This window comes from Petaurus breviceps, unplaced genomic scaffold (genome assembly GCF_028583685.1).
Source record: "Petaurus breviceps papuanus isolate PSGF00001 unplaced genomic scaffold, PetGlider_PUasm1.0 90903, whole genome shotgun sequence".
In the NCBI taxonomy this organism is placed as follows: domain Eukaryota; kingdom Metazoa; phylum Chordata; class Mammalia; order Diprotodontia; family Petauridae; genus Petaurus; species Petaurus breviceps.
This window is the reverse complement of record NW_027187376.1, coordinates 11,569,657-11,597,394: the sequence shown is the minus strand read 5'-3', so window position 1 is coordinate 11,597,394 and position 27,738 is coordinate 11,569,657.

Below are 27,738 nucleotides of genomic sequence, written 5' to 3'. Positions count from 1 at the left end.
ATGATGATATTTTCCTAGTATCGAACCATCTCTGTATACCTGCTATAAATCCTACATGGTCATACTATATTATTCTCAAGATAAATGGCTCTAATATCTTTGCTAATATTTTATTTAAAAATTTTGCATCTATATTGATTAGGGAAATTGGTCTATAATTTTCTTTCTCTGTTTTTGTTCTTCCTGGTTTAGACATCAAAAACATATTTGTATCATAAAAATAATTCGGTAGGAATCCTTTACCTTTTTCTGAAATAGTTATATAGTATTAGAATTAATTGTTCTTTAAATGTTTGGTAGAATTCACTTGTAAATCCATCTGGACCTGGAGATTTTTTCTTTTGGAATTCATTGATGGTTTGTTCAAATTCTTTTTCTGAAATGGGGTTTTTTAAGTATTTTATTTCCTCTTCTGTTAATCTGGGAAATTTATGTTTTTGTAAATATTCATCCATTTCAATAAGATTGTCAAATTTATTGGCATACAGTTGGGCAAAATAGCTCCATATCATTGTTTTCATTTCCTTTTCATTGGTGGTGAATTCACCCTTTTCTTTTTTTGATGCTGGTAATTTGGTTTTCTTCTTTTTGATCAAAATAACCAAAAGTTTATCTATTTTATTTTTTTTTTCATAAAACCAAATCTTAGTTTTATTTATTAGTTTGATTGTTTTCTTAATTTCAATTTTATTAACCTCTATTTTGATGTTCAGAATTTCTAATTCAGTATTTAATTGGGGATTTTTAATTTGTTCTTTTTCTAGCTTTTTTAGTTGCATGCCCAATTCATTGATCTCTTCTTTCTCTATTTTATTCATCTAAGGATTTAGAAATATAAAACTTCCCCTAAAAACTGCTTTCCCTGCATCCCTTGAGTTTTGGTATGTTGTCTCATTATTGTCATTCTCTTGAATGAAGTTATTGATTGCTTCTATGTTCTTTTTGCGTGTGTAATGTTAGTGGAATCTTAGATTTTCCATGCCCCTTTGTATTGGCAAGTAAGCAGGTACTTAGCACCCTTTTTCAAGTTAACACTTTGTTTAAGCTATTTAATGAACAAAGAAGTAGTTAACACCTTGGGAGGAAGTTGCTTAATTAACAGCAAGGGGCAGAACAGGGAGGAGCTATACCATATATAAGGAAGAACACAAGGTGGACAGACAGAATTTCTTCAGATAAGCCTGGTGGAGGCAGGGCAGCTGCTGCTAGACTGGACTGAACTGAGAATTGAGAAGAACTGAGAAGAGGACTCTTACGGTGGCAGAGTCAAGAAGGAGAGAACTTATGGTATCCTGGCACTCTGTCTGCTCTATCTGTGTTGATGTTTATTTGTGATACTTTGCACATAAGCCCTGGGACCTTATTGGAAGCCCTGAAAGAGGATTTTCTGGTTGTATGTTTACAGAAGTTCTGGAGGAGGGTTTTGGAGGTCCTGGGATTTTACTGATGTTTTGTGCTGACCTTTTGGACCTTGTTTGTGGGTCTGTGTTGATTTCTATGTTGATTATTTGTGTTGAGTTCTCAGACCTTGTTGGTGGGTCTGAGTTGATTTCACAGGCAGATAGTGAATTGATGCTGCTGCCAACAATGTGCATGAATATTACTGGGGCTCTGTCAAGCTTTATCTTTCCAGAAACAGGAACTGCGAAGGACTTGCGGTGGACTAGATACTATGAACTTCAATATGGAATGGGAAATGGATGAAGAACTGGACAAGGAACTGGGAGCTGCCTGCCTTTGAACCCAGGTGATAGTTGGAGCTGGGACCATGGAAGAGGAACCATAGAAGATGAGAGCCAGCCTCGAGTCAAGCTGAAAGAGGACTTTACTTGGATACTGTGTACTGACTGGGAAGATTATGATTTACTGTGACCTAGGGGCGGAGAACTTTGACTTCTGTACTTTGTGATTGAATTAAAGATTTTGTGATTGACTAAATGAATGTACTTTGTTGAAAACTATGTGACCACTTTGAAAACTATGTAGCCACTTAAGTGATAAGTTGTTGAGTTGTGACATGGTGAATACTCTATTTTGATTTTCTGTGATAAGTTGTAACATTGTGATTGCTGTACCTTGATTTTCTGTGAATGTTTTGCTCTTATTTGTTATTGAATAAATAGAGAGCTCACTATAATATGTAATCAGAACCTTGAAAGCTGTTCACAGCAGCAGCAGTCCTCTGGAAAACTGCTCATGCATAGTTTTACAGTTTGACCCACCCATTCTTTAGGATTAGATTATTTAGTTTCCAATTAATTTTTATTCTATCTTTCTTACATGTAATTTTTATTGCACCATGATATTAAAAGGATGCATTTAATGTTTTTGCCTTTCTGCATTGGATTATGAGGTTTTCATACCCTAATACATGTTCAGTTTTTGTGTATGTGCCACCTACTGCTGATAAAATTGCACATTCCTTTCTATCCTCATTCAATTTTCTCCAGAGGTCAACTATATCTAATTTTTCTAAAATTCTATTCATCTCCTTCTTGTTTATTTTGTGGTTAGATTTATCTGGTTCTGAAAGGGGAAGGTTAAGGACCCTCACCATTATAGTTTTGCTATTTCTTCTTGTAACTCCCTTTACTTCTCCTCTACAAATTTGGATGCTATACCTATTGGTGCATATGTTTAGTAATGATATTACTTCATTCTCTATGGTATCTTTGAACAGGATTCAGTCTCCTTTATCTCTTTTAATTTAGACCTATTTTTGCTTTTGCTTTGTCTTAGATCAGGATTGCTACCCCTGCTTTTTTTTTTTTACATCAGCTGAAGTATAATATATTTGACTCCATACTTTTACTTTTACCCTGTGTGTATCCCTCTGTTTCAAATGTGTTTCTTGTAAACAACATATTGTAGTATTATAGTTCTTAATCCACTCTGCTATCTGCTTTCATTTTATGGGAGAGTTTATCCCATTCATAGTCACAGTTATGATTATTATCTGTGTTTTTCTCTCCATCCTATTCCCCCACATTAATGCTTTGCTCTCTCCTTTCTCCCTTTTCCTCCTCACTAGAGTTTTATTTTCAACCACAGTCTCCCCCAATCTTCCCTTCCTTCTATCAGCTCTCTCCCTTTTTTTCCCCTTTTCCCTTACATGTTCTGTCCCTTCTGTCCACCCATTCCCTTTTCTTTCCCCCTTCTCCTCCTACTTCCTATAGGGTAAATTAGATTTCTGTGTCTAACTTATCATGTTATTCCCTCTTTGAGCCACAAATCTCATGAGAGTAAGGGTCAAATAATGCTCATCTCCCTCCCTCCTTTTCCTCTACTGTGATAGGTTTTCGTGCCTTTTCATATGATGTAATTTACCCTTGTCTACCTTTCCCTTTCCTCTTCTTCCAGTACAATCCCTTTTCACCACTTAATTAGACTTTTTATCATTACATCAAAGTCAACTTATACCCATGCCCTCTATCTATGTATACCCACTTTTAAATGGAGTAATAACAATACAGTTCTCAAGAGTTACAAGTGTCATCTTCCCTTGTAGGGATGTAAATATTTTGTCCTTATTAATGACATGTGGTTGTTGTTTTTTTCCTTCCTGTTTACCTTTTTATGTGTCTCTTGAGTCTTATATTTGAAGATCAAATTTTCTGTTGAACTCCAATCTTTTCATCAGGAAGGTATGGAAGTCCTCTTTTTCACTGGATGTCCATTTTCTCCCCTGAAAGATTATGCTCAATTTCACTGGGTAGTTGATCTTTGGTTGTAATTCAAGATCTTTTGCCTTACATAATGTCATATTCCATGCACACCAATCTTTCAATGTAGAAGAGGCAAGGTCATATGTAATCCTGACTATGGTCCCATGATATTTAAATTGTTTCTTTCTGACTGCTTGCAGTATTTTCTCTTTGACCTGATAATTTTGGAATTTGAATGCAATATTCCTTGGTGTTTTCAACTTGGGATCTCTTTCAGGAGGTGATTGGTGGATTCTTCCAGTGACTATTTTATCTTCTGGTTCTATGACATTGGGACAGTTTTCCTTGATGATTTCCTGAAAGATGCTGTTCAGGCTCTTTTTTTCATCACAGTTTTCAGGTAGACCAATAATTTATAAATTGCCTCTCCTGGATCTATTTTCCAGGTCAGTTGTTTTACCAATGAGGTATTTTGTTTTCTTTTATTTTTTTCATTCTTTTGTTTCTGTTTGACTGATTCTCAATATCTCATAAAGTCATTAACTTCCAATTGCCCAATTCTAATTTCTAATGAATTGTTTTCTTCTATTGGATTTTATACCTCTTTTTCCATTTGACCCATTTTACTTTTTGTGGAGTTCTTCTCTTCAGTGAATTTTTTGCCTCCTTTTCCATTTGGCCAAGTCTACTTTTTAAGGTCTTGTTTTCTCCTTTCTTTTCCAAGTTATTGATTCCATCTTGCATATCTCTCATTTCTTTTCCCAAATTTTCTTCTACATCTCCTATTTGACTTTTAAAATCTCTCTTGAGCTCTTTCAAGAAGACTTTTTGGGCTTGAGATCATTTCATATTCCCCTTTGAGGTTTTGGATGTGGGTATAATGACAATGTCCTCTTCTGAATTTATGCTTTGATCTTCCCTGTCCCCATAATAAGAATATATGGTTATTGTTTGTTTCTGCTTTTTGCTCATGGTGTTTGCCTAATTCCTGGCTTTCAGAATTGAGCTCTCCTGCTGCAGCACAGGGGGCACAGATCCAAGCTTCTTATGCTAAGAGCCCAGGACCTGGCTTTGTGTTCTGGTGCCTCAGGTCCTGATAGCTGGAGGCTGTAGGGGTCTGGCAGGTTACCAAGTACTGAGCTGGGGTCAGCAACACTGGAGCTCTCAGGGTGGGGGGTGGGGAATCTGGTCCCTGGGGGACATCTGCTCACCTGAACCTTGCACTTGAATGTTTGGCTACTGGGGGACATCTGCCAGACTGGAGCTATGCCTCTTGGGGTTATACTCCTGGAGTTGTACTGAAGTCCCAGGAGATTTGACTGCTAGAGAATGCTGGCACACATGGTGCTTTTCTGAGTTTGTGTCTATCAGTTTCCCTGCCTGTGCTGTGGCATGGGGGGGGGAGGGGGTTCCTGGTGCTGATTCTTGCCTGCTCAGGATCTGGGGCTCAGGATCTCCCCCTGGTTTGCTAAGGTGGGGCTTGCCACAGGCTTGCTAGGATGCTTCCTGTTCTGTACTGTTCCCCCTCCTCCAGAGGGAGAGGGGAATTTCTTATTAATTACCCAAACTTCCTGGGCTACAAGATTGCTGCACTTCATCTTTCTGCTGCTTTAGCTGTTCCAGGATTTTTCCTGAGGTAGTATTTTCTGGGCTTTCTGAAGTCAGGGAGGGTGAGAGACTTACTTCTTATTCTGTCATCTTAGCCTCCAGAAGCAGAACTTGATTACTGACTTTTTTGTGAGTACAAAACAATATCATATGTGTGAGGTGTTTTGCCAGCCTTAAAGTGCTATATAAACACTAGCTATTATTCTTGATATTGTTGGTGCAATTGTCATTTTCAAGATGGGAGTTCTTTGGTACATGCCCTTATTCTCATTTGTGTATTGAAATGTTTATATCTGTTGATGATCATTAAGTTCACGCTAAAAAAACAGAACAAAATTCAGTTTTAAAAATGATTAAGTATAGCAGGATCATAAGCAATCTACACCTTTTAGTCAATTCCACAATAGCAAGTATGTGGTCTATTGTAGAATGTTGTTTTACCTCAATTCATATAGAGGAGAGTTTACATTTTGTAGAAATGGAAAAATAGTCATAGAGGTTGGTGGTAGCTAAGTCACCTTTTACTGAGATTGTCAATCAGTCATTGGTGGGTCACCTGGGCTCTATCCCTAATTTGTTCACATCAGGGGAATGAGGAAAGCAGGTATCATGCCAATATCACAAGGACACAATCTATTTCTTTACCTGATACTCTCTGTGGACACTTTTATATTTACTATGGTGCATCTATAGCTAGAAGTTCATTTTTGGGTGGTTGTGCCCGTTTGACTCACAGAAAGACCTCTTCAGTTTGCTTCAGTATGCCTATCTGTAAATGAATCAGAATCCTGCCCAAATTCAGAGAAAACAAAATTCCATTCAGAAGAATTAGGCTTGTCAAGTGAATGCAACAAGTATTTAAGAGCTTATGATGTGCCATGCATTTATTATATATCTAGCTCTGTGACATGGAAGAGAATAGTTTCCAAGGAAGTAACCATGAATATGACACGTGGACAATAGAAAAATGAATGGCAAATGTGAGCAAGGTACAACATATAACCACTGAAAACCTTTTTTTAAAAAATTTGTGATTGTGTCTCTGTCTCATCCAGTAGGGAAATACAGCACTCCCAGGTTCACTTTTTATTGCTATGAGAGCCTTGACCTGCTTCATTTCTGACCTGGATCAATGTACCCCTCAGTAGTCTGCTTCATGACCCCTGTTGCTACATGCTTGTCATAATGGTGTTAGATTTAGTGAGGACACTCGGTTGACTTGAGACCACTGTGAGTTCAAGCAATCTCCTAGTCTCAGCCTCCTGGTAGCAGGGTTTACAGGTGTGTGCCATTATACCCAGTCCCAGTGAGAAAGTGTGAAGATTAGAAGTAGTAGTTAAGATTAGGGAAATTAATTGTAGGAAGAGGACAGGAGCTGGTCACAAGGCAAGAGCAATGGATGCTGGATGGTCAGAATGAGTGCTCCTTTTGACATCAGGACAAATTGAGAATGGCCTTCAGCATATTGGGTGGACACCTTCTGGTGAACTTATGGGAGAACATGGACAAGAGTTCCCCAGGATGAGAAGACATTAATAGCTTGCCATCTGTGTCATTGGAGGGCATATCCCAACTTATAAGACCACAGATTTATTTGAACATTTGCAGATTTGAATTTTGGGTTCAATCAATGAACTAGCCATTATTAAGCATCTACTATGTGATAGGCTATTCTAAGCTCTGGGGAGACAAAGGCAACAAAAGAGCCTCTGTTTTCAAATATCTTTTAATCTACAGACAAGGATAAACAGGACAAACTAGCTGTAATCAACGGAGGGAAGGCACTAGCATTAAGGGTGATCAAGAGAGGCTTCTTGTAGAAGATGGGATTTTAAGTAGTCTTGATAGAACCCAGAAGGTGGAGATAAGGAGGGAGAGAGCTCTGGACGTGGAGAACAGTCAGTGAAAATGCAGTGCCTTGGGATATATAGTGTCTTGCACTAGGAACAGCAAGGAACAATGTCACTTGATTGTTGAGTACATGGGAGGTGAGTGTAAGGGGTAAAGACTGGGGAGGTAGGAAAGGGGCAGATTATGGAGGATTTTATAAGACCAACAGTTGATTTTATATTTGATCCTATGTGAGGCAAGAGGAAAACTCTGAAATGATTAAATGGTGGTGAGGTGGGTTAACATGGTAAAACTTATGGGTTTTTTTTATTGTTGGGTCATTTTTCAATCATGTCCAATTCTTCGTGACCCCATTTGGGGTTTTCTTGGCAAAGATACTGGAATGGTTTGCCATTTCCTTCTCCAGATCACTTTACAGGTGAGGAAATTGAAGTGCTTTAGGAAGATTAATTTGACAGCTGAATGAAGGATGGATTGGGAGGGGGAAATACAAGTTGGGAGACCAACAAGTAGGCTCTTGCAATAACCCAGGTGTGAGGTAATGAAGTCCTGCAACAGAGTGTGGGAAGTGTCAGAGGAGCAAATGGAACATATACAAGAGATATTACAAACATAGAAATGGCAAGACTTGACAATTAATTGGATATGGAGGGAGGGGGATGAGAGAGTGAGGAATTGAAGATGACATGTAGATTGCAAGACTGGATGACTAGAAAGATGTTCATCACAAGCTAAAAGTAAAAATGTAATTAAAGGAATAAAAACAATTTGCAGAAATTTAAAGTTTGCAAAAATATTATTTATAAACATTTATAAAGTAGGTATAAAATATTATCTACATCTACATTTTACAGATTAGGAAACTGATGTTCAGAGACGTTATGATAAATGAATCAGATTTAGAATTGAAAGATATCTTATGAAACTCAAGGGATTGTGGAACTGAATCTTGTAAACTAAAAGTAAACAAACAAATTAATAAAGAGAAAAAATAAAAAAGAAAGATATCTTATGCTTTTAAAATTGATTAATAATCCAGTTGAATTTGAATTTCCCTTATCATTTTCCATTTTCAGGGCTGAATTGTATTGATGTATTTATTGATATATGAGTGCACTGGTTCCTTCAAAGCCACTATGATATACTGACTGTGATTGAAGTTTTAAATTCAACACAACCATAAGGATGGTGTGAGCTCAGCTTTGTTTCAGGGGGTGGAAATTTAGAGGACATTGATAGTACTGGCAGTCTTTAAGCAATTTAGAAACAACAGAGCTTAGGACCTAATTAGCTAGAAAATTAATGAAAAGAGAAAGCTTTGGGATGACTAGTTATCTCCATCTAGTGACAACAATCTTCCTAAACCTTTTCCCCCACCCAAACGATTTTCCTTCCAAACAGAGACTTTGTTATGTCCTGGAGTCTCTCTGTCTAAATTAAGTACACTTTAAAAATACTATACATACAAACAAAAATTTAAAACTCTGGCAACGATTCCAAGGAAATGAAAGGTCAAAGTTCTTTGCAAACTTAGCTTGAAAAAAATACACAAATTAAAAAAAGTTTTCAATTAAATCAGGAATGCTGTTTTTAGAAAATACTACAACAATTAATTTTTATTACTTAAAAATATTAAGTTCTGGAGGCAAGGACAAGGTTGAGGTAAGGACCAGGGAGATCTTTCTTCCACCCAAAATTAGTGTCATCATTGACAGTAATGTCCTAAGAAAAGAAAGAAATGGAATATCTGGGATTTGGTTGCAAATTTCCCTTTTATTTATTTTAAAATAGATTTTTTTAGCCACTGAGCCTTCTAATTGCATACTTAGTGATTAAAAGACAGGAGAGGTGAATGGAAATTCAAATTAGCAGCAGGAGGCAAATATCAAAATCAGTGAAAAAAAAAAAACCAAACTTCTTTCATGTTCAATGCCCTGAGGACAATTTGAGATGTCAGAAGGGAATAAGAAGGGACCTGAAGAGACAAGCATGTTCTTTCCACCTCTGGTCTCCCAGTGCTTTGAACATCAATATCATGAAAACTCCACAGCTATCATCTGTGAGTTCTTTATAAATCCCTTTGTATGGAATGTGCATGTTTGTCTATAGTGAAGAATAGCAGCTGGGCCAACCACCTGCCAATGAGGCAGGAAGGGAATGACAATTTGAGCAGACAGGGCCTAGTGGAGGTCAGCAGAATTGTGGGGATGAATCACTAGAGCTATCTCCATTAACTCAGCAGAAGAGAAAGAACCAGCACTCCTAGAACCTGGAGCACAGCCTCAGCCAGACTTGGTGGGGAGTTGGGAGATGATCACAGAGCCGAGCTGTACTGCTTCCCTTTCCAGGTCTCTGGGTGATCTCCATAGTAGCCTTTCTCACTCCATAATCTCCCTTCTAGTCACCCTTTAGCTTGTCCCTATGGGATTATCTATCTGTCTATCTTCCCCTGTTGTAAAATTTGTCACTGTTGCTGGGTCTCAATCCTAGAAGTCAGTTACTATGGCTACTATCTCTGTTCCCAAGGGTAATCCTTAGGATGGTAATGAGGTCATCCTAGCATGCAATAAGGGGGAAATGAAACAGATGAACAAACCCCTCCAATGTAATTATATGGTTGCAATTGATTCAATCCCATTCAACAGACAATTACTAAGGCCTATTATGTGGGCAGCATTTTGCTAGGTGCTAGGGATATAGTTCCCTTAAGGAATTAACTATTCCTTTGCAATAGGGAATTACATGTACACACACACACACTTTAAAATTCTAATATATGATGATGATTCAATTCATAGCAAAGGTTAAACAGGATTCTGAGGGATTCAAGGAGCAACCCTTCACTTTTAGCTGGGAATAATCTGGGAAAATATCTTGGGAAAAGTGGCACCTGATGTGAGCCTTGAAAAAGGAAAATTATTTCAACAGCAGTGGGGGTGGTGTTGGAGAGCCCATACAAGATACAGAAGATGGAGAAACAGAAATGCCAGTGAGGGAAGGACAGGCTCAGTTTATGTGAAACAAGACCTTAAACTTAGACGGAAACCAGCCTGTGGAAAGCAGCAAAGGAGATGAGGAAGGAGTGGTCAGAGAAGTAGGAGGAGAACCAAAGGGAGCCTTACCATGGAAGCCAGAGGAGAGAACATCAGGTAGAGGGTGACCCCTGGCACTTAGCTGTCAAATGCTGCAAAAGTTAGGGAGATAAGTACTTATTATTTAATATTGTTACTGATAAGTAATTATTTAGGCACTGGTGACTTTAGAGAGTGCATTTTCAATAGAGGCCCCAAAAGTCAATTAGAGGGGGTTGAAGAGTGAATGGGTAAGAAAGAACTGATGCGTGAATTTTAGACTACTCCCTCTAGAACAGGGATGGGGAATCGGAACAGTTTAGATTCTTTCAAAAGGCCACACTTGAGGAGCTGGAGGGACACATATGGCCCTGAGGCCACAGGTTTCCCACCCTTGTTCTAGAAGTTTAGCAGTGGAGAGAAGAAGAAAAAGGAGGGAGGGAGGGAGAGAGAGAGACAGACAGACAGAGAGAAACAGAGACAGACAGAGACAGAGAGAGAAAGAGAGAGAGTGACAGAGAGAGACAGAGAGAGAGACAGAGACAGAGAGAGAGAGAGAGAGAGAGACAGAGAGAGAGAAAGAGAGAGACAGAGAGAGAGAAAGAGAGAGACAGAGAGAGAGAGAGAGACAGAGAGAAGCAGACAGACAGACAGACACAGAGACAGAGAAACAGAGTGTATGCAGTAGGGATACTAGAGATAAGGAAGAATATTTTTTAAAAAGATAATGGAGATCTGGTTCTAGGCAAAACTAATCAATATGATTTTAGAATCTTTTATATTTATATATCCCCTAAGGTGATTAAGCTTTTATGATAACTACAGAGGAATAGCAAAGCATTAATCAGTAATTTTTTTTGAAGTGGTGGCTTTTGGGGAAAAAAATCTCAGCAACTTTTATGTGCTGTGTATACTATACCTATTGACTAATGTTGGGTATTTATGTGGTTCTTAATTTTATGGATTAAATCCATAATGAATTTCTTAATTTTAATGAAGTGCATTAAAATCCATCATTGCTCTCTATGGTGAGAGTGTAGAACCACCAAACTTTAGAATTTATAAATTTGTGCGTTCTTTCTATTTCTCTCTGAACACATTTACAATTGGCTCATTCCATCAAGTTTCTGGCTTCTTGGAGGATTCAGCCTGTAAGTCCATGTGTTGTCTCACCTTTTCCTTATATGATCTGCCTGGCATTTCTTCATAGGATTGTTTTCTCTTAGTGTATATGTTACTTCTGACCTTTTAAGGTGCTCTTCACTTGTGGTTAAACAGAGAGATTCTGAACATCCTTTTTTCCCCCTGGTGAGCTACGTGACGATGAGTGTCTGCTTTCAATGAATCTATCATGGGCAAGGATTCTGTTTGTAATAGGTCAATGTAGACAGTGCTATGGAATAAAATATTTCTTAGAAAAATACATACTAAAACAGTAAAGGCTACAGTCACCAAAGCCCCAGTAAGCCTCCCTGAAAGTGAAATGCTTTATTTATTTGATGCTCTACTAGAACTATTCCATAGAAAAAGAGTGGCCTCAAATCTCAGGGTTTAAAAAAAAATTTTTTTTTTTGCTTTTTGCTTTTTGGAGGGGGGAAGGTAGGGTAATTAGGGTTAAGTGACTTGGCCAAGGTCACATGGCTAGTAAATGTTAAGTGTCTGAGGCTGGATTTGAACTCAGGTCCTCCTGACTCCAGGGTCACTGTGCCACTTAGCCACCCCCTGGCCTCAAATCTTTAAAAAGGAGAAATATGTGATTGAAATAAATCTGGAAAGCTAGCAAAACATTTCACTAATAAGTCTCTTATATTGTGCCTCCACCCCACCCCAACCCCTGACTTTTGCAACTCTAGTCTCAGCCAAAGATGGGGATGAATTAAGGTAGGGGCAGGCCAGAAAATGGTACTTGAAAAGTCCTGTCAATGCCCTATAAATTTTTGCCCTTCAGGAGAAAGCTTAAGTTGTTCTACCCGAGGTTGGGGTAGCTAGGAGGTACAGTGGCTAGACTGCTGAGCCTGAAGTTAGGAAGACTCATGCTCCTAAATTCAAATGTTGCTTCAGACACTTAATTAGCTGTCCCTGGGCAAGGCACTTAACTCTGTCTCAGTTCCTCCTCTGTAAAATGAGCTGGAGAAGGAAACAGCAAACCACTCAAGTATCGATAACCCCAAATGAGGCCACAGAGTCAGACCTGACTGAAAATTGGCTCAACAACAACAAATAGATTCTAAGTGAGGGGAGGTTCTATTTATTGAAGGAAGATGAAAAAAATTCAGTTTTTAAAAATTTATTTCATTTAGAACCCATACTCAATGGCAATTATAACTGTAGTGCAGCAACTCAAGCTTTCCCCAAGGATATGAAATTTATAGGATAATGACAGTATTTTTAAAACGAGCATCTTCCTGTCCTGGTCCTGCTTGCTTCTTTCTTCCAACAACGGCCTTGTGATGTCCTGTGGTTTCTCTCAATGGATGCCATTCATCGACAATGTCCTAATGTCTCTGACTACTCACTGACAGTGGGTGGTATTCAGAACTTTCTTCTCCTATAGGATCTTTCTGCTGAGGACTGAGGTGTTTTCCTGCCTTCTTACCTATCCTCTCCTCTCCCAACTAAATTCATGTTAATGAGGTGATTTGAGGGCACCATTACTTCTTACACCAATTGTGTTTTGTGTTGTATGCTCCAAGAGGTATAATTATTAGTTATAACTCTGCTCATAATCAAAACTTTAAAGAGACAGAAGAATCCCCAGGACTAGCTACCAATATCGGACTGTACAATTATGAGGGCTGAGTTTCTAAACACCAAAACTACTTTAATTCTTCCATTCCTATAGATGAACAGAGTATTTTCAAACAAGCACAAATCAATACTGAGGTGAATTTCCAATCTAAACACTAAACACTAAAATAGATATGCTTGACCATTGGGATGCACATTTCTTAACCCAGATAGTTAAAAAGAATTGAAAGGGATTACAGAAGTTTGCTCCAACTGGTCAATTTTCCTTAGCTCAGTCACCCTTTCATTGACAAGGGCCTTCCAAATAGCATTTACTGGAAAGATCAAAGGGAGACAGCCACATATTCTCTCAGACTAACAAACTTGCATCCAGGTAGCTTCTCAACCAGATGCCTTCCCACTTGATCTTTCCATCTGCCCTAAGAAGCTGAAACCAGGCCAAAAATGTCTCAGAGGTAATCTAAGTGAAGATCAGCTCAAAAATATAGTAGAAATGGCTGATTATTTTCTACCTGACATGGAAATGCTCATAACTGTTTGGATGGCTACTTTCATTGGTCACTATAAAAATCAGTAGCAAAGCTCATTTAGAAACTATAAGTAATACACCACAGTATTTCACTTTCTCCCCAAAACCTTTCTTCATTTCCCTTAAAGATACTGTCTTCCATCTGCTGATTATCTAGCACATACAGTTTGCCCAAAGCTATCTGCCTGTTGTCTCCCTATTTGATATAGCTCCTTAAAAGTAGGCACTAGCTTTTTTGTTGGTCTTTATAAATTCTTTAATAGCACAGTGTCTGACACATTAGTAGGTGCTTAAAATGCTTACTGACCGACTGACACAGTGATGTGTAGATATGAAGATATTGGTCTGATTCCTTTTATGAGATCAACTTTGAAAAGTTACCTCTCTGTTTTTTTAGCTAGACATGTTGATGGAATCTTAATAATCTGCCCCCAGCCCCAGTATTCTAACTTCCTTATAGACCCCACTGAACAGCAGGCCCACTGCCCCTATCTAGCCTCTCACCTCCTCACACACATACACTCAATAGCCTAACTTCTTCATATATTTCTCACAGAAACAGCAGGTGTGTCCATATGATGGGATCCCAGCCACAGCCTCTAGCTAACCACTGCCCCCAGACTCATTCCTCATATTTCCCACAGAAACAGCAGATGTGTCCATGCACTCAACCACAATCACATCCATCTAGTCTCAGACAGGACCACAATATGCAGCCAATCAGAAAGCAGCACCACCAGGATGCCCAAGCAGCATGTAGACCCCCAAACAATAGAAGGAACGTTTCCTAAGTAGGCACCTGTGTGGTAATAGCAAAGTTGTCCTTAAGGTGAACTTATGATATAGAAAGGCTTATTATAATATCATTATCAAACAAATGCCCCCCAAATGGGTTTTTCTGTATGTAATGTGGATAATCGCATGTGTGGTTCCACTGAGACTGGGATCCTCCCCTATTACCTAATCCCTTAACAAATCCCTCCTGCCTTTTTAATATTCATAATTTCTGTCATATAATTACATCTTTGCCCTATAAAAATACATCTTGCTTTCATTAAAATTGCTGCTTCCTCTTGGAACTTAACCTACTCATAAGAGGTGTCAATGTCAATAGTTGACTGTACTTGGATTAGAGGTGGTCTGACTCTGAATTCTTTGAGACAGTTCCACCATCATGAAACCACAATGTGACTTCACTGGTCACTGGTCACAATGTGACTTCACTGGTGTTGGGAGCTCTCCCAATGCATATGGATTCCTTCTCTAAAACTAATAATAATAATAAATAATAACAATAATAGCTAACATTTCCATACTGCTTTAAGGTTTGCAAAGCTCTTGACCTGTATTATTTCACTTGAAAATAGACTTTGGCCCATGGCTCTAAAATATTGATAATAACATTTGTGTGGAGCTTTAAATTTGCAAAACACTGTAGAAAATTAACCGTTCTGCTCCTCACAATAATTCTATGAGATAGGTGCCATTATTATCCTCATTTTATGGATGAGAAAATGATATGCCAAGGGTCCAACAGCTAGCAAGTATCTAAGGGAGGATTTGAACTCAGGTTTTCCTTAATTCTCGTTCAGTTTGCCATGTACTGCATCATTGAAATGATAGCTTGTAGCTCTAAGTCATACAGCTAGTGTCTGATAAAGATTTTGAATTCAACTCCTCTTGATTAGGTTTTATCCATTCACAACCTAGCTGTTTCCAAACTCTGACCCCTTTTCTAAAGTGTTTTAATTGATACATGTTAAGTATTTGTCTAATTTCAGTCATTTTTATTCCTTGCATTTCACAGGAACAATAGAGGATAGGCAGTCATGGAAAATTTTCATTAAGCCCTGCCAAAAAATAGTGATTTGAGAATTAATTCCATTTCACTAAACTTATTGTTGATCTGTCAAAACTATAAAAAATTGACTAACTTAGAGCAACGGTGGGTGGTTAAATGGATACACCCTCCAAAAGTCTTAAATGTTACCCCCAAAGTAGCCTGTTCTTTTCTTAGACTCTAGGGTAAGCTGCAGTCTACTGGAGGATATGGAGGGCACCTAAGCCCATGAAATGGAAAATGTTTATTGCAGGAGCTCGGGCTAGACATATAATTGGAGTCAATGTTTAGTTTAGAAAGTATACAGAATTGTAGGGGATAGTTTCGCCATGTTAGGTTGCTGATTGTTGGTACCCTCAGAAAAAGTTGATAAGCATTGATGCTAAAATCACCACCATATTATGAAGGAAGCTAATCATCAAGGACATCCCCACTCTTTTCAGGGGAGTGACTTTTACTACCCTACCCCCTCTAGGCACTCAATGCTTTCCTCCTATGTGCAGTACTTCTTGGGAATCATTCCGTGCTTTGGACCCCCATCACTTGCCCTTCTGCAGGGCAGCTAACTGACAGAGTGCTCTTGGAGTTAGGAATACATTAGTTCAAATCTGGCCTCAGATACTTCCTTCCTGTGTGACCCTAGGCAAGTCTATTAACCTCTGTCTGCCTCAGTTTCCTCAACTGTAAAATGGGGGAAATAATAGCACCTACCATCTAGGATGGTTGTGAGGATCAACTCAATAATATTTTTAAAGTGCTTAGCATAGTGCCTACACTTAGCAAGTGCTAATAAATACTTGTTCCCTTTCTCTCTCCTTTCAAATTTCACTCTTCAGGGAAGCTAGGTGGTGCAGTGATAAAGTACTGGCCCAGGAGTAAGGAAGACCTGAGTTCAAATCTGGCCTCAAACACTTAACCTTATTAGCTGTGTGACCTTGGGCAAGTCACTTAACCCCAATTGCCCAGCCTTCCCCCCTCCAAAAAAGCAAAAAAAAAATCAAATTTCACTGTTCTCAGGTTTGATACAGTCCTGTTTTCCAATGGGATGATTAGCTAAAATGGCAAATTAATGTAACAGTGAAAAACGTTAATGTATTAATGGAAAGAGGGTTTCGCCTTCTCCCAGGTTATTTGGTACTTTAACATTGGCCACCTGTCTTTGACTCTGCCTTTTTTATGTTATGGGAAATAAAGCTTGAGGCAGTGTCAGCCAGTGAAAAGGAAGTGCCTTTCAAAGCTCCTCAAAGTAATTGCATTATACAGGTGACTATTTATCTCTCTTGGTCATGGCTTTATCTCTACTGCCATGCTTGAGTGAAACTAGACACTGTTTCATGTCCTCCAGCTATTGTGGAAGGTAGGGAGTAGCTGGGATTATCTTTTGTGTTTGAAAATACTACCTTGATGAAATTATTTCTCATGCATTTAAAGGTCTTTGAAAAGACTGGAAGACCACTGAAATCCACATTCATATACTTATAATATTGCTAAGTGTTTGAGCCAACCTGCTCTGATAGATTTAGGATTTAGTCTGTAAGGACACTAGCTCCAGTAAGAAAAATTATGATCTTACCCCATAATTTCATCCTCTCAGAGTCTTTCCCCATTACCATTTAAAAGTCTTACTTTCCTTCAATTTCAGCTCAGGTGCCACCTTTTATATGAAGTCTTTCCTAAGCTTCCAGGGCTTAGTATTCTCTACCTTCTCAAATTATCTTGTCTTTCCTAAGCTTCCAAGGTTTAGTATTCTCTACCTTCTCAAATTATCTTGCTATTTAATTATCTATGTTTGTATTCTGCCATCTTCTCTGAGAAGGTAAGCCCTTTGAGGGGAGGAAGCCTTTTATTTTCATCTTTCTACTGTTGTACCCTAATACACTTGGCACTTAATAAGTACTTATTGATTTGACTTAAAAGTCCTCTTTTGAGGATCTACCTTATGGTCTAGAAGTATCTTCTTACATTTTTTTTACTCTCTCAGGGTACCAGTGAACCATTTGGTCATATGTGTTTTCCATCATTTTCAATACATGACCAGGATGCCTTGCTTTCTGGACACATATGTTTGTAATTATGTCTTTTGATGCCACTTTCCATCATTTTCAATACATGACGAGGATGCCTTGCTTTCTGGACACATATGTTTGTAATTATGTCTTTTGATGCCACTTTTCATTCTTAATAAGGTGCTATCCTTTACTTGTTTCCCTGGTATTTCCTTTCATTGCCTTTTAGATTATATGTATTAGGATTCTTCAGAAATCTTGTTGTTCCATAGACATATAGTATTATTGGGAAAATATTTGTATTAAAGAGACTTTTTTTCTGTCATCAAGCATATTAAAAGCATGGTAAAATTATCCAACTTTGATTTCATCTCACCTCCTATTCACTTCTGGGCCCAGCTCATTGTCTACCTCTCTGAGATAATATACATACATACATATATATGTATGTGTGTGTGAATAGGCTACTTTGATACACTGCCTATCCATCTATATTTCACAGAATAAACAATATACGTATCATACAGTTTATTTTTCCAATGTGTTTATTTCAATGAATACCTTTGGCATTAGGTGATTTTTCTGAGGAGTTTCTGCAGTGTTCAATAAACATACATTCATAAATCACTGATAATGTTCTAGGTACTGTTTTAGGCATGGGGGGGAATACAAAATCCAAAATGAAACAATCTCTGTCCTGAAGAAGTATGGAAACAACAATGCATATTAAAGTACATCCAAAATATATACAAGGTAAAATTTGTGGAATGGCACTAGCAGTTGGGAGGAATCAGAAAAGAGGTCTTGAAGAAGATGGGTTTTTAGTTGAGCTTTGGAGGAAACTAAGGATTCTAAGAGATGAGGAAGAAGTGAATGAGGGGCAATATATGCTAAGACACAGGAGAGAAAAGTAGTGAAAATCAGACAGAAGGTCAGTTTGACTGTAATAAAGAGTGCATAAAATGAGATAATATATGAGCTTGAAAAGGTAGATTGGAATCACTTTGTAAAGGTGTTAAATGCCAGACTGGGGCTGGGGAAGCTGGTTATATTTAATCTTGGTGGTAATAGGATGACATCAGAGTTTGTTCATTAAGAGAGTGATATGGTGAGACATACTTTAGGAATATCACTTTGGCAACTGCATTAAGGATGGACTGGAATGGTTAGAGTTTTGAGGTAGGAAGAGAAATTAGGAAGTTATTGCAATGATTGAGTTTGGGTGGTAGATGTATTTATGGAGAGAACGGGGAGGAAAACTAGAGATTTTGCAGAAGTAGAACCAATAAAATTTGGCAATTAGATATATGGGATGGGAAAGAAAAAGGAATATTTGGGGCTGGGTGCCTTCAGAATATAGTCATATAGGAATAGGAGGATTTGGAATACTTCATTATCCTTTTTTTTCTTTTTTGCCCGCAAGACAGTTTCTGTGACCCTGGAAAATAATGAAGCGAACATGTGTTTTCTGTTTTATGCCTTACATTATGTCAGTCTTCCACATGGTTTTCCTGATGCTTTATTGTAAATGCAAAAGTGACCTGTGGTTTTTGAAGATTATCTCAGTGGAGCTCCAGCAAGTTCTGCCAAGCTGGAAAAGCACTGAATATGGTGCTTCCCATCTAGTTCAGTTGTTCTAGTAGTGTATCATTGACTTAATGATTATTAGTTAAAGACCATACCTTAAGAATATCAACACATGAATGTTTATATGTGGTCCAAGAATTGTGTGATTCTAAATATCCTCTGCCTCATTTCTTATCTCTCACCCATGTTATCATGAAAGTAGAAAGGAATCACAGAATACTGTACAGTAAGAACCCTAGCATACTCAGGATGGCTGCTAGCACAGGTTCCTAGGTCTACTTTCCTAAAGGAAAACAACTCAAAATGAATTTAAAATATTGCTTTAATCAAACATGTCATTTACCTAATTCAGGGGAAAAAGGTCAGCACCTTGAACTTCAGAGAATACAAACAGAGGTTACAAGCAGACAGCAAATACAGACAAACAGATCAGCAGACAGGCTTCCAGTTGTCTGACCATTAAATCCATACCTAGTCAGTTACCAGAGAGGGAAGCACCAACATTTGGGTTTTCAAAGCTGGGGGGATCAATGGCTGCCCAGAGTCTCATCTGGTCAAATCGTACAATTCTTCTCAAAGTAAGCCCCAAAGCAAAACCTCATATTGGAGGTATGTATAGCCTTCTCCTGGATCAGAGAATGTCACAACCCTCTTGACCCACTGCCCAATCACAAAGTAACAAGATGTGGGCATTCCTGAAAAATAAGCCTCCCACCACAGGCTCCTTGTGACCACATTCAGCCTATTAGAGGGCAGAGTATATTTTCAAATCAGGGAAAGTTCTCAGAGTCACTTAAGCCTATCAAAGGGCCTAGGAGCAGGGAATATCTTCAGATTCCCATTCCCATAATAAGTACTCAGGTCCATTTTGTATTTTTATTTATTTTATGGGTCACTGTATCCAAAAAATCATCTCTCATGAGTTGTTCAACATCGTGGTGATGAGACTTCCTGCCTTTTCATACTTAGCAGACCAGTCCTTGGGTATGCAATTTATCACTTGGACTATACACAATTGCAGGGGCATGGTGATAAAAAAGTGGGGCAGTGTATTCACAGTCATACAACTCTTAAACTATCAATGGATGTTCATTTAAATGTTAGTCCTTTTAATGGATGATCTTTATCTAATATGTGAGTCAATGACATACTTGTAAAGGAACTAAATCATATCTTTACTGAAATTTGTGTTATAAATGAAATCAGAAGACATACAGAAGTTGTAACCAGATGGAAGGATGACTCACAGGTTGGCAAAATTAGTTTCATTCTCTCCCCAAAGGCAACAAGAAATGTAATTTCATTGAGTTCCTAGGCATCTTGCCCTGCAAATGAGCTTAAACAAACAGAACACCACAAAAATAATTACAGCTTATGTGCCAACAACTGCTACAGAGAATGAAATGGAGAAATTCTGTGAATAGCCTGACAAGTGTCTCTAAATTAAGTCAATATATACCTTAGTACTCTATAATTTCATTAAGTTGAGCACAAGGAAGGATGGCAAAAATACATCAGAATATATAGTCTGGGATCAAGAAATGAAAGAGACACATGTAGACTACCAAGAAAGTTCATGCTTGTACAGAACGAATACTCTCTTTAAGAAGTCATAACTCTCTTGAAATGATAAGCACTGAACAAAACTACTAATGAATTAGAAGAAAAGATAAAAATAAGAAAACACTGAATCCCTAACATCTCTAACCTGACCTATTTAAAGAAGTTGTGGGCTGCATTTCAATGTCCAAGAAAGGGAAAAAAGAGGCAAAACAAAAGAAAACATTCACTTTATTGCCCTTTCTTAGAGAGTTTCAATTGTTAAAGATTTCCCATAATATGGATGGCATATTCTAAAAACTACCTCAACCAGCAAACACTTAATCTTCCTGACAAGCTAAAAGACATGCAGCCAAAGGACATAGTTGTCTGAATTCCTCCTCCCCTTCCCCTCCCCAAATCATTCCAGAGTAGTGTGACAGACAGTTGTGAACCCTCTATTTCAAAAACAACAAAAAGCAACTGAGTGGGAAATAGATGCACCGAGATTGGCATGAAACCCTGCTGATTTAGATCATCCATTGAGCATTTGCCTATTAAATTAGAAGGAAGAGTGGACCTGAAATTGAACAGATCTTCTAGTGTCTCTATTGTGAACTATTCTTAGTGGTGACAACAATGAAGAGACTGTTCGGTTTGATGAAAGGGTTCTGGATCTTGAGGCAGAAGACCCACGTTCAGATCTTGATTCTTCTATTACTTCCTATGCAACCTTGGGCAAATCACCTCCATTGATGCTCATTATTCTCATCTGAAAGACTGAAGGTTGCATTATGTGGTCTTTTAGGTTCTTTCCATCTTTAAATCTGGGGTCATATAATTCTATGAAAAAATGGAACTCTTGCATTTGTGTGATGCCATGATTGACCTACTACATGAAGGTAGGTATCTGCTTTATCAAACAGAACTTCTCAACATACCAAACCTTAACTTTGTGAAAACCAGGAAAAAACTATAGCACAGGTATGTAGAAAATAGTTTCTCATTCACAGCTGGTTTTCCAGACATCAATCAACAAGCATTTATTAAGTGCCTACTGGGTGCCAGGCCCTGTGCTAGACTCTGCAGCATACAAATTCAAAGAATGAAAAAAATCCCTACAGTTAGGGAACTTACCTACTATCAGAGGAGATGATAAGTGCATACAGAAGCATTAACAGAATGAATATGAAGTGAATAAATAAAAAATAATAAGAGAGAAGATACTTACAATGGAGTAGGTTGCCAGGCATGGCATCATGTGGAAGACAGTGCTTGGTCTGAGTCTTAAAGGAAGAAAGGGATTCTTTGGGTGGGAAGTGAAGAAAGTGCTTTCCAGCCATGGGGCATGGCCAGTATGGCAAAGAGATGGGAAATTGAGTGTTCTGTTTGAAGAACACATAGAACTTGGTACCCACTGATTATGTAAAGATATGTTGGGGCAAGGTTGTGAGTGCCTTTCAAAAGTAAATAGCAGAGTTCATATTTTATCTTAGAACCAATAGGAAGTCTCTGGAGTACAGCCATTAGAAAACTCACTTCAGCAGATCTGTGCCTATTGGATCATGTAACATGCTTCCCTTCTGACCATATTCCTTCTCTACTGCCCTGTTTTTCTTTTTCTTATTCAACCTTTTTTTCTCTCTTGTTATTAACAAAACAGTCTATGAAATATTTATACTCAAATTTGTACTTGGCTGTCTCAGAATGATCTATGAAAACATCTGTCATATTACCTAGGGAAAGGAAAGCTTTCAAGCTATCTCTTGACTTTTTTGTTGTTTTGTTGCAAAGTAGATATCATACATTTTTTCTTGAGTTGGTGGTGGTATTTTTTCTTCATCCATATAACTTCTTATTTATTTCTTGAGCAACAACTCTGAAAATCACATGAATGCCAAAAAGTGACAGGATGCTAATTAATTCACAAAAAAGAGACAGATTTTTGAATGCAAGAATCTGGCTTCATATTACTTTGGTTTCACCATAGGAATTTCGCATATCAAAAACTGGATCTTTATCCATTTCTCATTACATAATCCAAAGAGCTGCAAATATTTGAGGGATAGAGGAGAAACTTAAGTCACACTCTGATTTTCTGGAATGGCTTGACTTCTTTAATGAAGTCCTTTAGAACTGTACAGGAAAAAGGAACACTCCTTGCCCATGGATCTTCCATGACTAGAGAAATTAACCTTATATGGAATTTAATTGAAAGGCTGTAACCTGAATTAGAGATTTTCAGGACGATTTCTTATCTTTGCTAATAAAGAATATAAATGTTATAGGAAATCATTAAAAAGGGAGACTGAAATATATATGTATATGTATGTGATACATACATCTATATATATTATACACACATGTTCCTTATCACTATTGGCAGAACTATGTTGTAATTGTGACTTAATATTCAGTCAACTCTAATCTGTCTATATGGCAGTAGTTGGCAGGAGACTGAGAAGTGATTGACAATCTGAAAGTATCATATGTAGTAGACATCTTAAAGGTTGGTTTGGTTTATGACCATTAAAGTTCTTAGGGGAGTTTTGTCACCCTGTAGAGAGATAGCAACATTTATTTACTGAACTTTTCCCTCTGACTGGATCTGTTTCTAAGCTGCTCCCTCCCCCCCAAAAAGGGAAATTTTAATCAATTTCTCTTCCTTCTCATTATACCCCTATCCCCTTTACTTCCCATGACCCCCAAACACATTTGAGAGAGAAAAGAAACAAAAAAAGTATCAAAAAAGATTTTAATATTTTAAATAATAATTACTTTTAGTTAAGTTGTGAAAAAATTTCTCCTATTGATGCTTTGTGTACATGAAATTATAAATTGACCTTAATTTGATTGGATAGATGAATGACGGACATTCTCTCTGTCTCTGTCTCTGTCTCTCTCTCTTTCCTTCTCCCGCTTCCCTCTCTCCCTCCTCCTCTCTCTCCTTTTTCTCTCCCTCCTTTCTCACTCTCTCATGTAAAATCAGAAATATTATAGCTGTAAGTAGAAATGTACATAAAATAAATAGAATTTGTCCCAGACTAAATCTAAACTTCTAAAAGTTATTCCAATTATAGTTGCTGCAGGCCTAACTTGGCTTATGACCTGTTTTAGGCCTTGAACCCCAAACCAAAATAATTTACTTCCTCCAGACCAGAACACTCCCGACAATAAATGTATTTGGATTACCTTCCCAATACTTAAGCTCCTCCCCAAGAGAAAAGCAAATTAGGCATGTATTACATGGTATACTACTGGCCCCAAACAATCTAGAGATACAAAATCCAGCAATTACAAGATGTAGAATCATAGCATTTAGAGTTGGACAGAATCTTAAGAGTTTATTCCTCATCTTCATTCTTATTATACAGAAAAGGAAATTGAAGCCAAAAGAAGTTAAATCACTTGGCTAAAGATAAATAAACATTAGTAGAGTCAGAATTCAAGCGTAGGTCCTTTAATTCCCAATCAAAGTGTCTTCATGCCAATTACTTGTAATTAGCAGCTGCAGAGATTCCTTCCAAGCTGGCTGTATTTCATTGGCCTGTTAAGATGCTTGGACTTGGATTTGACTTCCTGCTTTGAGGCTTACTTTCTGTTGGCCCATAGTCAAAATCTTGGGCCCGAATTTCTTCATCTGTGCAATTGTGGTTCTATTTATACAACAGATATAAGAAGAGTGAAATGGCTACACAATATGACCTCTTGTTTTATTATTTGTGGACAGGCAGTGATAGCTTTATTCAAACTACTAGATTGTAGTCAAAAAGCAATGACACAAACAGTAACCACAGTCACTGACCAGAGGACAGATGATGGTTCAGAGGAGTGGGTGGGGATCAGCAGGTGGTAAATGGGTTGTTCTGGTCATAGTTGAATTCAGAAATAAATACCCAAAGTGGTAATTATTTTGATGAGGCAGCTCCCAACCCGTCCTTTCCCCCTTATGTAACCTATGTAAATATATCTTGTTCCATTCGGAGGCAGTTATGCATCAACAGGAGACAAAAATGTTGTAAGGCAGGGAACCCTCTCAGCCTCTTACTTCCTTGACCATTCTGACTTTGTGTAAACATCTTGTGCCTTACCTTCTTAAGTAAAAGTACCTTCATCTATCCATTTTTGTAATGATCTATTGGGAAAGGTACTTCACCTAATAAGTCTAAGATGAGAAGTAGGCCCTGGATACTTTCTCTGCCTGTCATGCTTAAGACAATGAACTAGAACTAGTTTCACTAAAGGCCATGGCCACTATGAAAAGATGAAATGCAATCCATTCAAGGAGATGGTTGTCCAAGATAAACATATCAATGAAGAAGACAGAGAGCTCCGCTGAGTCTGCGCTTTTCTGCCAAGTCCAATAGTAGCTTCCTGTAACAGCAAGCACCCTAGCATACCCAGGATGGCTGCTAGCATAGGTTCTTTGATCTGCTTTTCTAAAGGAAAGCAACTCAAAAGGGTTAACAATCTAACTTTAATCAAACATATTATCATTTACCTAGTTCAGAGGGAAAAGTCAGTATCCTAAACTACAGAGAATACAGAGGTTACAAGCAAACAAAAATATAGACAGAAAAAATAACACAGTTCAGCAGACCAGCAGACAGGGCTCCCAGCTGTTTGACTATCACATACATACAGCTAGTCACCAGAGAGAGAAGCACCAACATCTGGGTTTTCAAAGCCGGGGGGCTCAATGGCTGTCTGCATTCTCATCTGGTCAAATCTTACAACTCTTCCCAAAGTGAGCCCCAAGGCAAAACCTCACATCACGATATATATAGCCTTCTCTAGGGTCAGAGAACATCACAACCCTCATGACCCATGTGACTACAAAGTAACAAAAGTTGTGACTTCCTGAAAAACAAGCCTCCCTCCACAGGCTCCATGTGACCACATTCAGCCTATTAGGGGGCAGAGTTTATTTTCAAATCAGGAAAGGTTCTCAAATTTACCTAAGCCTATTAAGGGGCAGAGAAAATCTTCAAATTCCCATTACCATTACAATTCTCTAGAATGAATGAACATTTATTAAGCATTTATCATGTGTCAGTTACTTTGCTAAACTCTGGAGATACAAATACAAAAATCAAGTCAATCTCAGTCCTTAAGGATCTTGCATTCTTTTAAATTTTTATTTCAATATTTATTCAAAATATCATTCAAATATTATTCAAAATGTATTTCAATAAATGTTTATTAATTTTTATATCACCAAAATTTTCTGAAATTATCCCTCTACTTTGAACCTCCCAGAGAGATACCTATATAATAAATAGTATTTTGAAAAGAGAAATAAAGAAAAAAAATAGGAGAAAAATGTCAAAACTAATCAATACATTGTAAAAATCTGAAAATATGTGTGATATGTGATAATTTTGGACCTCATATCTTGTCATAGGGGAGGAGTGGGAATTTGATCTTTGGAGGAAAAATTCTTTATAATTTTGCAGTGCTCATTTTTTACTTATTTTGTGGTTCATTCTGCCTATGTTGTTTTCTTGGCTTTGCTTATATCATTCTACATCAGTTCATGCAGATTTTTTCTTGCCTTGCAAAAATCATATTCATCATTTCTTACAGTAACATGACATAGCAGGTAGCGTATTGGGCTTGAAGTCAGGAATACCTGAGTGCATATCCTGCATTTGACATTTACCAGTTGTAGGGTAAGAAACTTAACCTTCATCTGCCTGTTTTCCTCATCTATAAAAGAGGGATGAGAAAAATAGGAGCTAGCTCAGGTTATTGGGGAGATAAAATGAAATACTATTTGTAAAGTGTTTTGTAAACCTCTGTTTTTTACATATTACATACATATATGTATAGTATATACTGTACTTTATAAATGCTATATATTATTATTCTTACAGTACATTCATGTACCAATTTGTTTAGTCATTTCCCAGTTGTTGGGAACTTACTTTGTTTCCAATTGTGCTGCCATAAACATTTTGATGGATATTGGGACTTTTATTCTGCCAAAGACTTTCTTGGAGTATAGACATGGTAATGGAATCTCTGAGACAAAACATATAGACATTTCAGTCACCTTATTTGTATCATTCAAAATTACCTTCCAAAATGGTTGTCCTAATTCATATATCCACCAATTATGTATTTTCCATATGCTTATTTTTCCATAGCTTTTATTATTCCCATCTTTTATCACCTTTGCCAGTTTATTGGGTGTAAGGTATAACCTAAGGATTGTTTTTATTTGCATTTCCCTTATTATTAGCTATTTGGAGCATTCTTTCCTATGGTTATTGCCAGTTTGCAATTTTCTATTTGTTCATCTTTGACTACTTGTCTACTGAGGAATGACTTTTAATTATATCTATATCTATGCCCTTATCTATCTATCTATTTGTGTTTATATATTATGTTTTTTGTTGGATATATTTATGTATATGTGTAAATTTTTTAAATATCTTAGATGTCAAACCCTTATCAGAAGTATTTGATAGAATTTTTTTCCCATTCTACTTACTCCGTTCCTATTTATCTTGATAATTAAATTTGTGCTGAGAATTTTCAGTTATATATAATCAAAGTAATCTATTTTATCTTTTATAATTGCCTTTCTTTCTTTCTTTCTTTCTTTCTTTCTTTCTTTCTTTCTTTCTTTCTTTCTTTCTTTCTTTCTTTCTTTCTTTCTTTCTTTCTTTCTTTCTTTCTTTTTTTCTTTCTTTGTTAGAATTCTACTGCAAATGTATCAGGACTAGGAGCTTTTTACTTTGGTAATTCCATTAGAGCTAATTCTCTTTTCCTGAGATTGGATGACTTGAAATCTGTATTGGATTTCCTGTTAGTTTGGGTATTTTATATTTTTGAAGATATTCCTCTATTTATTTTGTGTTTTCAGTTTTGGTATTGCAATTCAGTTAAATTTTTTTTTGCTTACTAACTTAGATGCTGAGGCATTTGGAACATATACAATTTAAAGCATAACACAAGATGTTTCTTTTCTATCTTCCCTTGCAGTACAACGTAATTTCCTTGTTTACCTCTTATGTTGTGAATGTTTGTTTTTGCTTTGCTAGCATGCTTGCAACTCTTGTTTTTTTGGATTCATCTGAAATATATGCTACTACCATTCCTCCTCCTCAAATTAGCTAACATTTATATAGCACTCACTGTGCTAAGAGCTTTATAAATATTATTTGATTTGATTCTCATAATCACCCTAGGAGGTAGGTGCTATCATCATCCCCATTTTATAGAAGAGGAAATTGAAGCAAAGAGAGGTTAACTGACTTGCCCAGAGTCATATAGCTAGTCAGTGACT